This window comes from Dryas octopetala, chromosome 9 (genome assembly GCF_963921425.1).
Source record: "Dryas octopetala chromosome 9, drDryOcto1.1, whole genome shotgun sequence".
Classification (NCBI taxonomy): domain Eukaryota; kingdom Viridiplantae; phylum Streptophyta; class Magnoliopsida; order Rosales; family Rosaceae; genus Dryas; species Dryas octopetala.
The window spans coordinates 13,392,959-13,407,523 of NC_141374.1; the positions used below are offsets into that span (position 1 = coordinate 13,392,959).

Here is a 14,565-nt window from a genome sequence, read left to right on the forward strand (position 1 = left end):
AAACTTTACTGGTCCAAAAGATAAATATAGCATACCTTTATAGGAGTACAAACAATGGTTTATTCTTGGGAATAACTTGCCTATCCCGTTATTGGGATGTGGCATCCCATAGAGATAGAAAGAGAGAATGAGAGAAAGAGGTGATGCCACATCTCTTTATTCTTTCAAGATACGGATAGCCAGGTACCACTCCTTTGTTTACTCAAGATAAAGAAAAAGGTAAAAGTTGTGTGGTATCAAGTTCTTGAATATTACAGAGTTTTAAATAAGATGCAACTAATGAGTAAAATTTCAGTTTCAAATACATAATCGATGGAAATTTTGACAAAAGTTTTCGTAAAAATTTCGATTAAAATTTTGATTTCAACAAAATTAGACAAAAACGATGAAAATTATTATTAAAATACGAAAATTTTGAATAAAACTTGATCATATGTTTATTTAACATATTATCTACAACATTAATAAAAAAAATATTGAACAAACCAAATTATACAATAGTTTTCATGTGATATAAAATGAATATAATACACGCTCGAGGCAAATACTATTAAATAAAATTAGTATATTATTTATACTCTATAATCTATACACTAACCCTATATACTCTATATACCCTAATACTCTTTATATTCTATAATCTATGCACTAAACCCTATATACTCCATATATTTTTTAAGATATGGTATAAGATATTAGGGTTTACGCCTTTTAGAATATTTTTAATTATTTTATATATAAAAATGTATTATGGTTTAAGATTTAAAAACAATTAAATGAAACCCCAAAAGAGCCAAACCAAACTCCAAACCTTTTTTTTTCTTTCCAATTGTCCAAAGACTCCAAACCTCAATCAACCCTAAAGCCTTTTTTTTTTTTCCTTCATTTTCTTTTCTTTTCTTTTCTTTCCTTCATTTTCCTCCTTGCCCATGACTCTCTCTTCCCTCTCATTTCTCTCTCCTAGCTTGCACGTACAATAGATCTCACATCCCTCTATCTTCTACCCTACCCAACACCAGCCCCCCGCCTCTCTCCCCAAACCCAACCCATCCCCGACACACTCCCCTCACCAAGCCCATTCCTTTTTATGTGACCAAGTCCGTTAATTTTCGGATGGAAGTTAACGTTTGTACTACTTTGGTACAACTTGAAAAATTTGTGGACCAAATTGATATTTTTTATAGTTAATAGATCAAATTGAGAATCAATATAAAATTCATAGACTATTTTTGTATTTAACTCTTATTTTAAATAGCTAGGTACGAATACCACTACCTGTCTGAGGTGCATCCGTGCATGAAATATCCTGCTCATGTAAAGCTATAAAGTCCAAACAGTAAAATCAGTCCCCACCCCACATGCATGTGATGTGATCACCAAAATAATTCACGGACCACTGTGTCACCGACACTTTTTTTGGGTTATTGTCATGAACTTGGAGGTTTTAGAATCCATCCATATACTTAAAAACATAAAAGATTTCAAAAACAGATTGGATGGCATATCGTAAACTATTTTCTAATAGTTTAAGTTTTTGAGTTAATTACAATAGTTATCATTTTTTGTTTGAAACCTCTGAGTCTAGATCGTCACTTCTTAATATGTTGGTTTGTTTAGTGTAAAGTTAAGGCTGCAGAAAGGAAAGCTTTCTTTTGGAGGCTGCTCTCTCAATATTCCTCCACGTAAATGAGCATCATTCCACAGTCAGTTCAGGTTCAGCCTAATTGAACAAGAACGATCTTCAATGAGCACACTTTCCCACCAACAATGGCATGAATGCATTTACACCCTGAAATTTCTTTGGTCCGCTTTCTGAAGAATCTGAACTAGCTATTCAATTACAGCTAATTACTCATGGCTAAAGACTATATAGCATATATACTCTCATATCCTTAATTGTCCCACTTGCACAAGGAAGCTAGGAGCTTGAATAAGAACGCATTTCAACCAAATTATTAATGGCCTCAATGATTCAGTGCTATACTTCTGATAAAAACAAAACATGGCTTGCAAGCTAAGGTCTCCTCCTCTGCAGTGACCAATCGCTATGATGCTATACAGCTAAGCCCACTTGGTTCTCCTTCTCTTTTCACATACACCACTGACCTACCAAAGGTCCAAGGCCACCCACCACCAGATATGCCCTTTTCCTATTTCTAGCTAGTTACACTTCAGGCAAATTAACATGCACTTGTGGTAATTATCTTTCACATTAATGTAAGTAAATAGAAATCGTAATTAATTCACTAATTAATGCTTGATTCCCCACTAAATGAATCAGTGGGTAATGACGCATGATATGAAGTACCAACTGCTACTTAGCACTTAATCAATTTGGACCTATATAAATAGTTTGGGGGGGTTCATACTGTCTACGTTTTCATCAAAGAAATTAAACATGGAAGCAAAAGCCTCTGCATTGCTAGCATTGGCAATATGTTCAACACTCTTCAATTTGTGCCAATGCAGCCAAGCTAGCTACCTTGGCCAGTGGAAGCTGCTGAAGAGAAGCATTGGAGTCTCAGCAATGCACATGGCATTGTTACCAAATGACCGAGTCATTCTCTTTGACAGAACAGATGGAAGTCCCTCCAACCTCAGTCTTCCACAATCGAAGTGCCCAAAAGATTACCAATCAGCTGACCACCAAACCAGCCATTGCTATGCTCATTCTGTGGAATTCAACCCCAAAAACCGAAATTATCGACCACTCACCATAGCAACCGATACATGGTGCTCTTCAGGTGCATTGTCACAAAATGGTGTGCTGCTACAAAGTGGTGGGTCTGGTGATGGAGAAAAAGTTGTCAGGCACTTCAACCCCTGCCTCGACTGCGATTGGGTGGAACAACAGAATGGTCTGAATGTGCCAAGATGGTATGCTTCCAGTCAAGTCTTACCAGATGGGAGAGTCATTGTTGTTGGTGGGAGGTTTCAGTTCAACTACGAATTCATCCCCAAAAGCAAACTGTACCCACTTCCATTCCTTGAAGAAACAAGGTACTCAGATTTTGTACCCAACAATCTTTTCCCTTTTTTGCACCTCTCAACTGATGGAAACCTCTTCATATTCGCAAATGATCGCGCAATTTTGTTCGATTATGTACACAACAAAGTTGTCAGAAAGTTTCCAGTGATGCCAGGTGGTGTTTCAAGGAACTATCCAAGCACAGGCTCATCTGCTCTGCTTCCTATTAGTCTTTTGGGACAGAATAGTACTACCCCAGATGCAGAGGTCTTGGTCTGCGGTGGGACATTGCCTGATTCAAACATAAAGGCCAACGCTGGACTGTTTAGTCCTGCGACCAAAACCTGTGGTCGCTTGGCATTCACTGCACCAAACCCAAAATGGGAAATGGAGCAAATGCCATTCAACAGAGTCATGGGTGACATGATCTTGCTCCCCACAGGTGATGTGCTCATCATAAATGGTGCAGCAAAGGGAACCGCTGGTTGGGGTGTGGCAAGAGAACCGGTCCTCAACCCGGTTCTCTACAAACCCAGCAGCAAAAAACAAGACCGGTTTGAGATTATGAGTCCTACAAGCATACCTCGTCTCTATCATTCAACAGCACATTTGCTATCTGACGGTCGAGTCTTAGTTGGTGGCAGCAACCCAAATCCCAACTACAATTTCACCACTCTCTACCCAACTGAGCTGAGTCTCGAGGCCTTTGATCCGCCATATTTGAGTTCATCCAAGCCTAGGCCACAGATAAGTTCGATTGGACCAGGATTGGAGCTTAATTACAAGCAAAAATTTTGGGTGGAGTTTAAATCAAATTATGAAGCGGAGGAGGTTTACGTGACAATGGTGGCTCCATCGTTTACTACACATTCGTTTGCCATGAACCAGAGGGTGTTGGTTTTGGAGCTGAGCCAAGTGATCAAGAAGACCAAGAAATCTGGTGCATACTACAATGTTGAGGGTTATGCACCAGCAACACCTGCATTGGCACCACCAGGGTATTACTTATTGTTTGTGGTGTGTGATGGTGTACCAAGTAGAGGAATGTGGGTTCGCATCGATCATTAAGAAGATGTAGAAGCCTAGCTAGTACGTAGCAGACTAGCAGGTATGAAACTTGATGAATTTAAATTGGTAGTTAATTTAAATATGAATTTATATAAGCTTTTTTATATTTTATTCATTTGAAAGTTAGGCTCAATCTCACTTCACCACCTAAAAAAAAAATTGTCTCAATTTACCACATGAATTAACAATTTATTGCGATGTACCACCTTTGGCTAATTTTATCTAATTTTTTGTTAAAAATAAGATTGTTTTGGTCTTTTTCAAGTTCCTACTGTTAGAAAAAATAGTTTTTTTACTTTACCTACTTTGACACAATAAAAAATTGACTTGAAAAAGCTAAAATATTCCTATTTTAACAAAAGTTTAGACAAAATGAGTCAGACGTGGTACATTGCAACAAATTTTTAATTCAGGTAGTAAATTGAGACAATTTTCTTTTTTAGGAGGTGAAGTGAGATTGGGCTCAAAGTTCAGGTGGATAAAGTGTAATAAAGCCATTTATATATTATGAGTATGGTTGTAATTAATTTACTAACTCATTATTAATAATACATCTAGCCTAGTTAATTAACCTAGCTAAGAATAATATCTCTGAGATTATTTATTTTCATGCCAATCTTGACGTTGGGTTTTGAGAAATTAATGTTAGATCTGCATGATGGGTTTCAAGAAAAAAATAATGTATGCTTGGAAAAAGTTCATCATGCCAAATAAAGATCAGTCATCTCCACGTTAATTAATTCAGTTTTATCAAGATAAACAACTTCTACACCACTATACAGTATAAAGATCATTGGACAATTTTCCAAGATGCACAATGCGCATATACTATGCTAGTTTGACTATCAATGATACTTTACTAACTTAGACATCCAAGAGCTTTTGATCCAAACCATACATACATGTAGTATCGAAGAGCTGCTTTGCTATTGAGCCCAATTTGAGCTTCTAACATAGTGCAAGTTTTACTGACTCACTGAGGTTAATTAAGTGGTTACCCAGTACAATGATCAATAATATTTGTGGTATGTGTCACAGCCATGCAATCCATTAGAATGAGATAACCGACGACCTGGACTTGCATGAATTGGTATGTGTCGACAAAGCGATGAATTATTGACCCGAACCAACCAAGTGTACGTGTGTAACAAGTGTGAGTGTACTATATATGTTAATGATTTGTATGGGACTGAAACTGAGGTGAGGTCATGGAGTTGAAAGTAACCTTCAAACAAACCAAAATATTGGGATTAATTAAATTTATATATGGGTGTGCACTCAGCCACAATGGTTCTGGAAATTAATAGTAGTACTCCTATAAGAACAAGTGAACAACCGAATTAAGAAGGAACATTGGAGATGGTACAGATATTTGTGACCAATTCATTCTTTAGAAACAAATAAAATCATTGGCTAAAATCAAATAGAATACCAAATGCACTGAAAGTATTTTCTTTTTCCCTACAAAGGGACAATAAGGGAGGGAGAAGTGTTTTTGTTTTTTTGCTTTGGTTGAGTGAGGCCGAGGGCCCAATCACAGTGGGAGAAGAGTGCTATTTGAGCACTCCTTACCTTCTTATATATCCCCTGAACTAATTTGTGAAATGACAAAAATCACTTAATATGAAAAGACCATGAAAGAGAAAATAAAAACACCAAAAAAAAAAAAAAATGCAACCTGCTCTTGCTGGCCTCCTACTAGCCCACCACCGCACTAGTCGCCGGCAGTTAGACCCCACGCCGCTGCTGGTTGGCGCATCTCTTCCCTCTCCCTCTTTCTCTCTTTCTGGCCTCTTTCTCTGTTTATTTGCTAAGTAAAATGTATCAATAAAATTATATATATAAATATATGTATCATTGTTCTAATTAAGGATGAATTAGTCAATATGATCGATGTGCGTATCAATGGGAGAACCAGCTGATTGAGGAGTGTCAATGGAGGCAAGATTTGTCCCAAAATAGTAGGTTTGATTAGAATAGATGTTAGGGTTCAACGAATTGAGGCTTAAATTTTTGGGATGAAATTTTTTTTTTTTGTAATCTATGTTTCACAAAATTTTAAAAAAGGTTAAAATAGTCTTTATAAAATCTTATGTAGAAATGCCATATCATTAGGGCACCATTATGACACAAATTATTAAGTAACTCTAGCACTCCTTATTTGGAAATGTTGGAGGTGTTTAATAAGAAATTATAAAAATTTAAAAATGTGTAATAAATAAAGGGTGTGTAGTGACAAAGTATGTGTGTTCAAATAATAGCCATCTAATAAATGGATGCTTTAGAATTCAATTCCATAGTGAAGTTATAGAAAAATAGAAAGACAAGGAGTTATAGTGGTTCGCCTGGACAAACAACCAAGCCTACATCACTCTACTGTGAATAGAATTCTTATTCAGATCATAAAAGGAGCCAAGGCTCAAGTACAACTTATATAGTTGCTGTCACAGCAGCCAAGCAATAAAGACAACAGCTAGTTATATCAGCTAGCAACATCTAGTTATAACTGCTCTTAAATAGCTACACAACTGTTTAGCTTCCCAACAACATTAGCAACGTTAACTTCCCAACAACATTAGCTTCCCAACAACATTAACAACTAGTTAACCTCCCAACTGAAGAGATTAATGAGTAATAATTCCAACACTCCCCCTCAAGTTTGGGTGAGAATGTTGACAGAACCAAGCTTGAACAAGAGCTTTTGAAACTGAACAGACACCATTCCTTTAGTGAGGATATCCGCCAATTGATCACCAGTTTTGACAAAAGAGGGTTGAATGGTATTAGCTTGAACATGATTTCGGACAAAATGACAATCAATTTTTATATGCTTTGTTCTTTCGGGAAAAACCGGATTCGAGGCAATGTGAATGGCAGCCTGGTTATCACAAAATAATTTCATAGGAAGAAACTGTTTGATTCCCAAGTCAGTGAAAAGGCATTGAAGCCAAATTAACTCACTTGTAGCTAAGGTCATTGCTCTGTATTCAGCCTCAGCGCTGGAGCGAGCAATAACAGTTTGTTTCTTGCTTTTCCAAGTGACTAGATTTCCACCAACAAACATACAGAAACCCGTTGTAGATTTGCGATCAAGGAGATTACCAGCCCAGTTTGCATCACAATAGTCATGTACCTCAGAATGCCCATGACGTTTCATCAAAATACCTTGACCAGGAGAACCCTTTAGATAACGAAGGATTCACTTGACTGCGATCCAATGAGACGTTCGCAGGGCATGCATAAACTGGCTTACTTGGATTATGGCAAATGTGATGTTTGGACAGGTAATTGTAAGATAAATATGTTACCCCACGATAAGTTGATATTTGTTTACATTAGTGAGCAAAGTGCCAGACACATCAAGTTTACCTTTACTAGTGACTAGATTGGCAACGGGCTTAACTCCAAGCATTGACGTTTCCTTGAGGAGATCCAAAACATATTTCCTCTAATTGAAAAACAAACATTTGTTGGAAGAAGCAACTTCTATGCCCAGGAAAAATTTTAGACGACCTAAATCCTTGATAGAAAAATTCTGGGACAGAAAATACTCTAAGTTGGCTATCTCCATTTCATTGTCTCCTGTAACTATAATGTCATCCACGTAAATAAGTACAACTACTATTCCTGAACCTCCTTTCTTAACAAACAAAGATGAGTCAGCTTGACTTCGTTTATATCCAGTACTTTCAAGAACTAAACTAAGCTTAGCGTACCAAGCACATGGAGACTGCTTTAATCCATACAAAGCTTTGTGAAGTTTACAAACCATTCTTCTTTGGTTCTCTTGAAGATGTCTTGGAGGGAAAGTCATATAGACTTCTTCCTCTAATTATCCATGCAGGAAGGCGTTCTTCACGTCCATTTGGTGCAGCGACCAATTGTGATTGACTGCAATGAACAAGAGGACACGTACAAAGTTCATCTTAGCAACGGGGCAAACATTTCTTTGTAATCAACCCCATAGGTTTTTCATTTTTCTTTGGAACAGAGTAAGGCCCAATAAATGAGTGAGAAGTCTTTATTGATAAGTAATTTTGTTTGTCGATTTAGCATATTGAGCTGTCCACTAAGGTGCCCCTTAGAGCATGTACATACTAAAAGGATTGTTAACTTCGTATTAATTTATTAACAAGTTAAATTTAGAGCACTTTTGTATATATATAGCTATAGGCACCAATAACATTGTAGCAAAAACACACTGTGTCAATAGAATAGTGTCTTAGCTATAGCTAAAACAACCATATAACTATAGTTATAGACAAAAGCAATGTACATGCTCTTAGTCCTTTTTGGGCGGTAGATAATAGATATATGTTGGACCTCCCTACACCAACTCCAAATCATGTTCTACCAAGAGGACACCTTAATTAAGATGCTAGGGACTTATATTTTTCATTTATCTATTTATATTAATTATCATTATCTAACTTAGGGGTGAGAATGAGTCGGTTTTTATCAACAACCGACCCATTACCAACCCATTTTTTCTGGCCAATATTCACCCGACCCAACAAGGTCGGGCCTATAATACCAACCGACCCATATAGAGGTGGGTCGGATGGTGGTTGCTAAATTCCTTAAAAGTCGGTTGGCCGATATTACCCGAACAACGGACTTTTAATAAAATGGGCTATTTTCCTTTTTTCTAGCCTAAGCCCAATATGAAAGTTGAAAACCCAACCCAATAGGCCATTAGAAATTTAGAATGGCATTACTCAGTCTCAGTCACTCACGGTCCCAAACACTCACCCTCACTTCATCTCATCTCACCTGCATCACTACTCACTAGCACATTTGCATCACTAGTAGCACATTTGCATCACCGATCTTTTTCATCTCATCTACATCACTAGCTTTCAAATCCGATCGCTAATTTCGATGCAGATCCAAACACCAATGTGCGTGTGCGAACTCCTAAACCCAACCCTTCCATTTGCGGTTTCTAAAAGAGAGAGCAGCAGAGCGGAATTTTGAGGGCAACTTCCATTTGTGATTTGCTATTTTCGATTTGCGATTTATGGGTATTAAGCAAGACACATGCGAGAGAAAGAGAAAAGGAAGAAAATCTGAGTGTCTGAAAAAGTCAAGTCATCCCCACACCCGACCCACATGCACCCGACAAAGTCGGTTAATCATTCAACACCCGACTCACCAAAGTCGGCCGGTAATGGTTATGAGATTCCTCCATACTTGGTTGGTCGGGTTGGGTTGGTTGTTTGGCCGATATGTGCCCGACCCAACCCAACCCATTCCCACCCCTAAATTCTAACTTATTGTGTGATGAGAGATATAAATATAAACATATAGTCTCGTAACGAAATTTCTAAGAAACACGGCATTAAACCAACAATTAAGCCATGAATAATTGGACATGGGCCCAAGAGAGATTTTTGGCCACAGAAAACAACATACAGATACCAAGTAGTCTCAATGTCAGCACACTGCATACACGTGGGCTTTGTACAAACTACTAAGGCTTTTCTTACCAGGTACGATAGAATATCAATTCTGGGCCTTGCAATTGCAATCTCAATATATTAGAAGCACAAATTTGAACGTAAATGTATATATATAGGGTAACTTAACAAAATTATAAGCATAATTTTCATGTAATAGAATTGATATAAAGATAATGATAATTTTTATTTTCATGTAATTCATGAACAAGTGTAATTAGCTTATGAGAAATATAAAGATAATAGGTGTATATATTCGTGATATATATAAAGAAGTTTGTTTTAAAAAAAAAATTATTCATCAAATTTTTTTCATAAATTTAAATTTAAATTTTACTTAATGTAACAAATGAGATATTAACACATATAATGTATGATGCATCTGCTGAGAAATTTTTAAGACATTCTTCATCATAAGCATATGAGTTATGTGTATGAATCTTTTATTAATCCATTTTCCTAACAATAATAATAATGACACTAATTAGTATTATAGTATTTTAGATCAATATTTGGTGCATGAGACCGTGATTGATCCATTTTCATTATGACTACATGTGGATTAGTTACATTATATAATAGTGTTAAGGTTATAATACAAAATAATTTATCTAGCAACATTCACTATTCTAATGTCAATAATTGATATGACAATAAAAAGTGATCATATTGACATATTTATTGATAAGAAATACTAGAGTCTTCAATGGATCCTCTTATCTTTAGCATTGACGTGGCCCAATAAAATAGAACCTTGTGTTGGTTTTAACTCTTTCAACATGTAGCCAAACACTCTAGCAGCCTGACCCCTACCCAATCAACCCAGCAGTTAGGGACGGAGCCAGAAAAATGTACTTATGAGGACACGTTTTCCTTTTGCATTTTAGATTGTTTACAATCAAGCGTTCATTCACGTTTAAGATTGGAAATTTTAAAAAGAATCAAATGATCTATTTTGGGAGAGGGGGGCATATCAATGCTAAGTATTTCTCTTTGTTGCTGTCCCCAAAACCTCCCTATCCCTCATCTCATAGTTTGCTTGTCGCTTTATTCCATTATTCCAATTGAACTTTAATGAAAAAGGTGTAGATAATCTGATTATCATTGACTTGAGTAACAATTAAAGTTCTAAAAACAAATCTCATAATAAAGAAACATGAAAAATTAATTGTCGAAACTAAGAGAAAATCAATACTAAAGGTAAAATAAACCCTAGCAGAGCTAAAAACAAGGACAAATGCTCGAGAACTTGAAGAAAGCAAAGATGCTTGAAATCTGGGAAATTAGTTGAGGGACTTGTAGGTTGTTGTATTGATTGATTTGTTGAATGTGTTGAGAGAGAGAAAGTTGTGCGCCAATGCTTTCTTTATATAGTGATCAATCCCCTAAGGTTTATGAAACTCTTTTCTTGGTATTTGGACTCCTCTTGCTTTCTTTCCTCCAAAGTCTTGTCATTCTTGCTTGATTTTGTCTCCTAGCTCATCAAGGATTCTCGGGGTAACTAGCTTCTTAAACTTTCAGGATTTGGGCCTTGATTGGATTGGCTTTAAAAACTCGGATAACCTAACGTCAATTGGGCTAACGTTTGGGCTCGGCCATGACTCATGACTCCGGCCGAGTGCCAAAATAGAGTGTAAACACTTACTAAACAAAATAGTAAATGAGTTGAAAAGATTTCTTTCAAAATAATAGATTTAATTGAAGTAGATGTTATGGTTCAAAATAGTAGATTTGCTAAAATGGGCCACATCCTTTAAATGGGTTAAAGAATTCAAGAGACAAGCGTGCAATGATCGAAGGTGTTTATTTGCTAAGTAAAATGTATTAATAAAATTATATAAATATACGTATCATTGTTATAATTAAGGATGAATTGGTCAATATGATGTGCGTATCAATGGGGGAGAACCAGCTGATTGAGGAGTGTCAATAGGAGGCAAGATTTGTTCCAAAATAGTAGATTTGATTGGAGTAGATGTTAAGGTTCAACGAATTGGGGCTTAAATTTTTTGGGATAAAATATTTTTAATTTTCTTTTTGTCTAACCTAAGTTTCACAAAATTTTTAAAAAGGTTAAAATATTCTTTATAAAATCTTATGTGGAAATGTCATATCATTAGGGCACCATTATGACACAAATTATTAAGTAACTCTAGCACTCCTTATTTGGAAACGTTGGAGGTGTTTAATAAGAAATTATAAAAATTACAAAATTACAAAATGTGTAATAAATAAAGGGTGTGTAGTGAGTAGTGACAAAGTATGTGTGTTCAAATAATAGCCATCTAATAAATGAATGCTTTAGAATTCAATTCCATAGTCAAGTAGACGCCAATAGTCCAATGCAAACAAGTATATACTCTTAACATACAAACTGTAAATACAACATTAGTGAAACTAGACTACAAATTGGAGGTACATATATAATCTACAACGTGACATTCCAAAGTCCAAGCTTCTGTTATATACGACTTGATAGTAATTTGCACACTACAATAACTCCAAATTTGGTACTGTGTTTGAAACTGTTTTTTGTTCTTAAAAACGAGCGATTATGTTTCTTTACCAGTGTTTTCAAAAGCGCGCTTCAGGCGTGCCTCAAGGCGCGAGTCATGTTGAGGCGGCGGCCGATTGCGCTCGACGTCGCCGAACTGTGTAAAATGACTGAAAGGCGACGACAAGGCGCAGATAGCGTACGTCTCACGACAGCAAGGCGTTGAAGGCGTGAATGGCGACACTCTGCGTGATTTTTTTTTCCAAAAACTCTCAGTCCCAAAACGATCAGTCAATTGCTCTAAGTGATATCAGAAAAGAGGGAGGGAGGGTTAGAGATGAAAGAAAAACAAGTACATGTTCCTTCAGCTCCTGCTTCCATGCAACCATATGAGACATGATTTATTGCCACATCTAGCCTCATATGTGTTGGTCACGTGATCAATTAGGTTTTATTTCTTACAAATGAACATAGTTACTAAAAGCGACAAGGGAACAAGGAGAAAAAGGGAAGCAAAGAAAATATCGGACAGTCTGCAATGCAAATTTTGTGCAAGTTGTTCTGGTCCTTTGGTGGTGAAAAGGAAAGTAAGTTTGGCCCTTATTATGGAATTTTATTCAAGTTTACTCAAGGGAAGGACTAATGGATCAATTTTGTTGGTTTGTCAACATCTCCACACAGACCCCCTTCATTATCATCATAATGCAGCCTTGGCATCATGTAAGCAGTGCATAAATGCATTTTCAGTTTTTCCACAAGAAAAGTCTTCAAGTTTCACCTTTTGTGATGCCCTCGGATCTTATGAATGTTGTTCTTGCTTTTACAAATAAGATATTTCTTTCTGCAATTTTGATATAGAACAAGACTATCTATATATGAATGACAATTAATGCTATTTTTTAGCTATATAATTTTTTTATGCTCGAAAGGCTTACGCTATACGCGTCAAGGTTTACGTTTCGCCTTGCGAGACTGCAAACGCCTCACGTGACGCTTTTGCGTATGAAGACACTATTCTTTACTGAAAATTTTGTTGGTATCCTATTTTCAGAAAATAGTTTTCAAAATTGATCCGAAAATGCAAACTTATCATTTTCCAGTTTTTGAGGTCTTCATTTACTCTTTTACAAAAGCCAATTACAGATAGCCTTTGCCTTTCCTCACTGAAAGAAGAACTCGTGCTTCAGCCAATTACAGAAGTCGATCTGATTGTAGTATTAGGCCTTGAGCAAAAATCTCAAGTGCTTCAGCCATGGTCAAGCCTAGCCCAGTCCCTCGCTCTCCAGTTCAATCGCAGGCCCACCTTAATTGTCTCCCTTCCCTCCATTGAAAACGATGAAGATCTATGATGGAAAATTGGAAATGTGCCCAACATATATGAACAGGTGATCACAATATTGTCTTCACTAGGATGCAAATGTAACCATGTTCCATGTGGGCTTTGTACTGAGGCTTACCTCACCACCTACTATGGAATAGTAATTTTGGGGATTATTCGACCAAAAACAAATTGACATATATTCATTAAATTTATTCATGAAATTTTGTTCATTAAACTTGAATTATTCACTTTCAAAGCTTATGATCAAGTGCTTAATTTATAAGACATTTTCTCTCAAAATTAAGCATATGAATTATGTGTATGCTAGGTCAGTCCTGAGATTATGGGAACACAAGGCGAATCATAAAAATTGAGTCATCTACCATTCATGTATATTATTTGGACTTAACATAATATATAAGAATATAAGTGATCTATAAAATTTAAGAATTCTTAACATTTCATGATCCGGAGGATGTAATGACCTACTTCATCTAGTCCCAGGACTACTCAATCAGTGGCTTTTGGCACCCCAATAGTACTTTTAGAAGAGTAGAATTAGAAGCACCACCGACTTTGAAGATGATGGGTATAATGTGGACGTGATAGCTGACACTTGACCACCAGGACTTTCAAGTCTTGCATGAAGCTGAAGCTGAAGCTGCTTAACATAGGATCAGTTTTGCTGGGTTTGATGAAAGTCAGATCTTATTCGAACTTGTTGCTTATTGAGCTCATGAATTCTGAGCCTAGCTCAACAAATGTTCAATGTGCAGCTTGTACTAGGTAGCCAGTTATTAGTACAGTGATCAATATTTGTGGTCAAGTGCCTAGGTTCATATATACGTACTATGTTCTCTCTTAATAGACACCCGCGAGCCTCAGGTCCACAGGACCACAGCCACAGGCCGAGAGCTACAAGTCAACATTTTTGTAGAGTCTAGTTATTCTTGTTTTCCACAAGAAAAACAGAGGTCACCCAATAAATTAATAATCAATGTTTGTGTCATGGCCAAAAAAAAAATAATCAATGTTTGTGCAAGACATGCTCATTAGTACATTATTACGTATAGCCGGTATAGGACGTGGGGAGAGAATAAGATCGTCATTTTCTTTTTCTTGGTTGTTTAAGGGCCCGTGATTGGGCAGAGCAACGATCACTTTGAGCAGCCAAATGACTACCACTACAAGAAAACCGAGCAATGGCAACCCACTTTTTACCAACTCTTTTGGACACTAACCAACCATTTAGAGT

At 36.6% G+C, this 14,565-nt stretch overlaps 1 pseudogene; it reads left to right on the forward strand.

Annotated features, from left to right (window-relative positions):
* Positions 1 to 2,361: 2,361 nt before the first annotated feature.
* On the forward strand, positions 2,362 to 4,567 carry LOC147274355 (aldehyde oxidase GLOX1 pseudogene; annotated as a pseudogene).
* Positions 4,568 to 14,565: the final 9,998 nt, after the last annotated feature.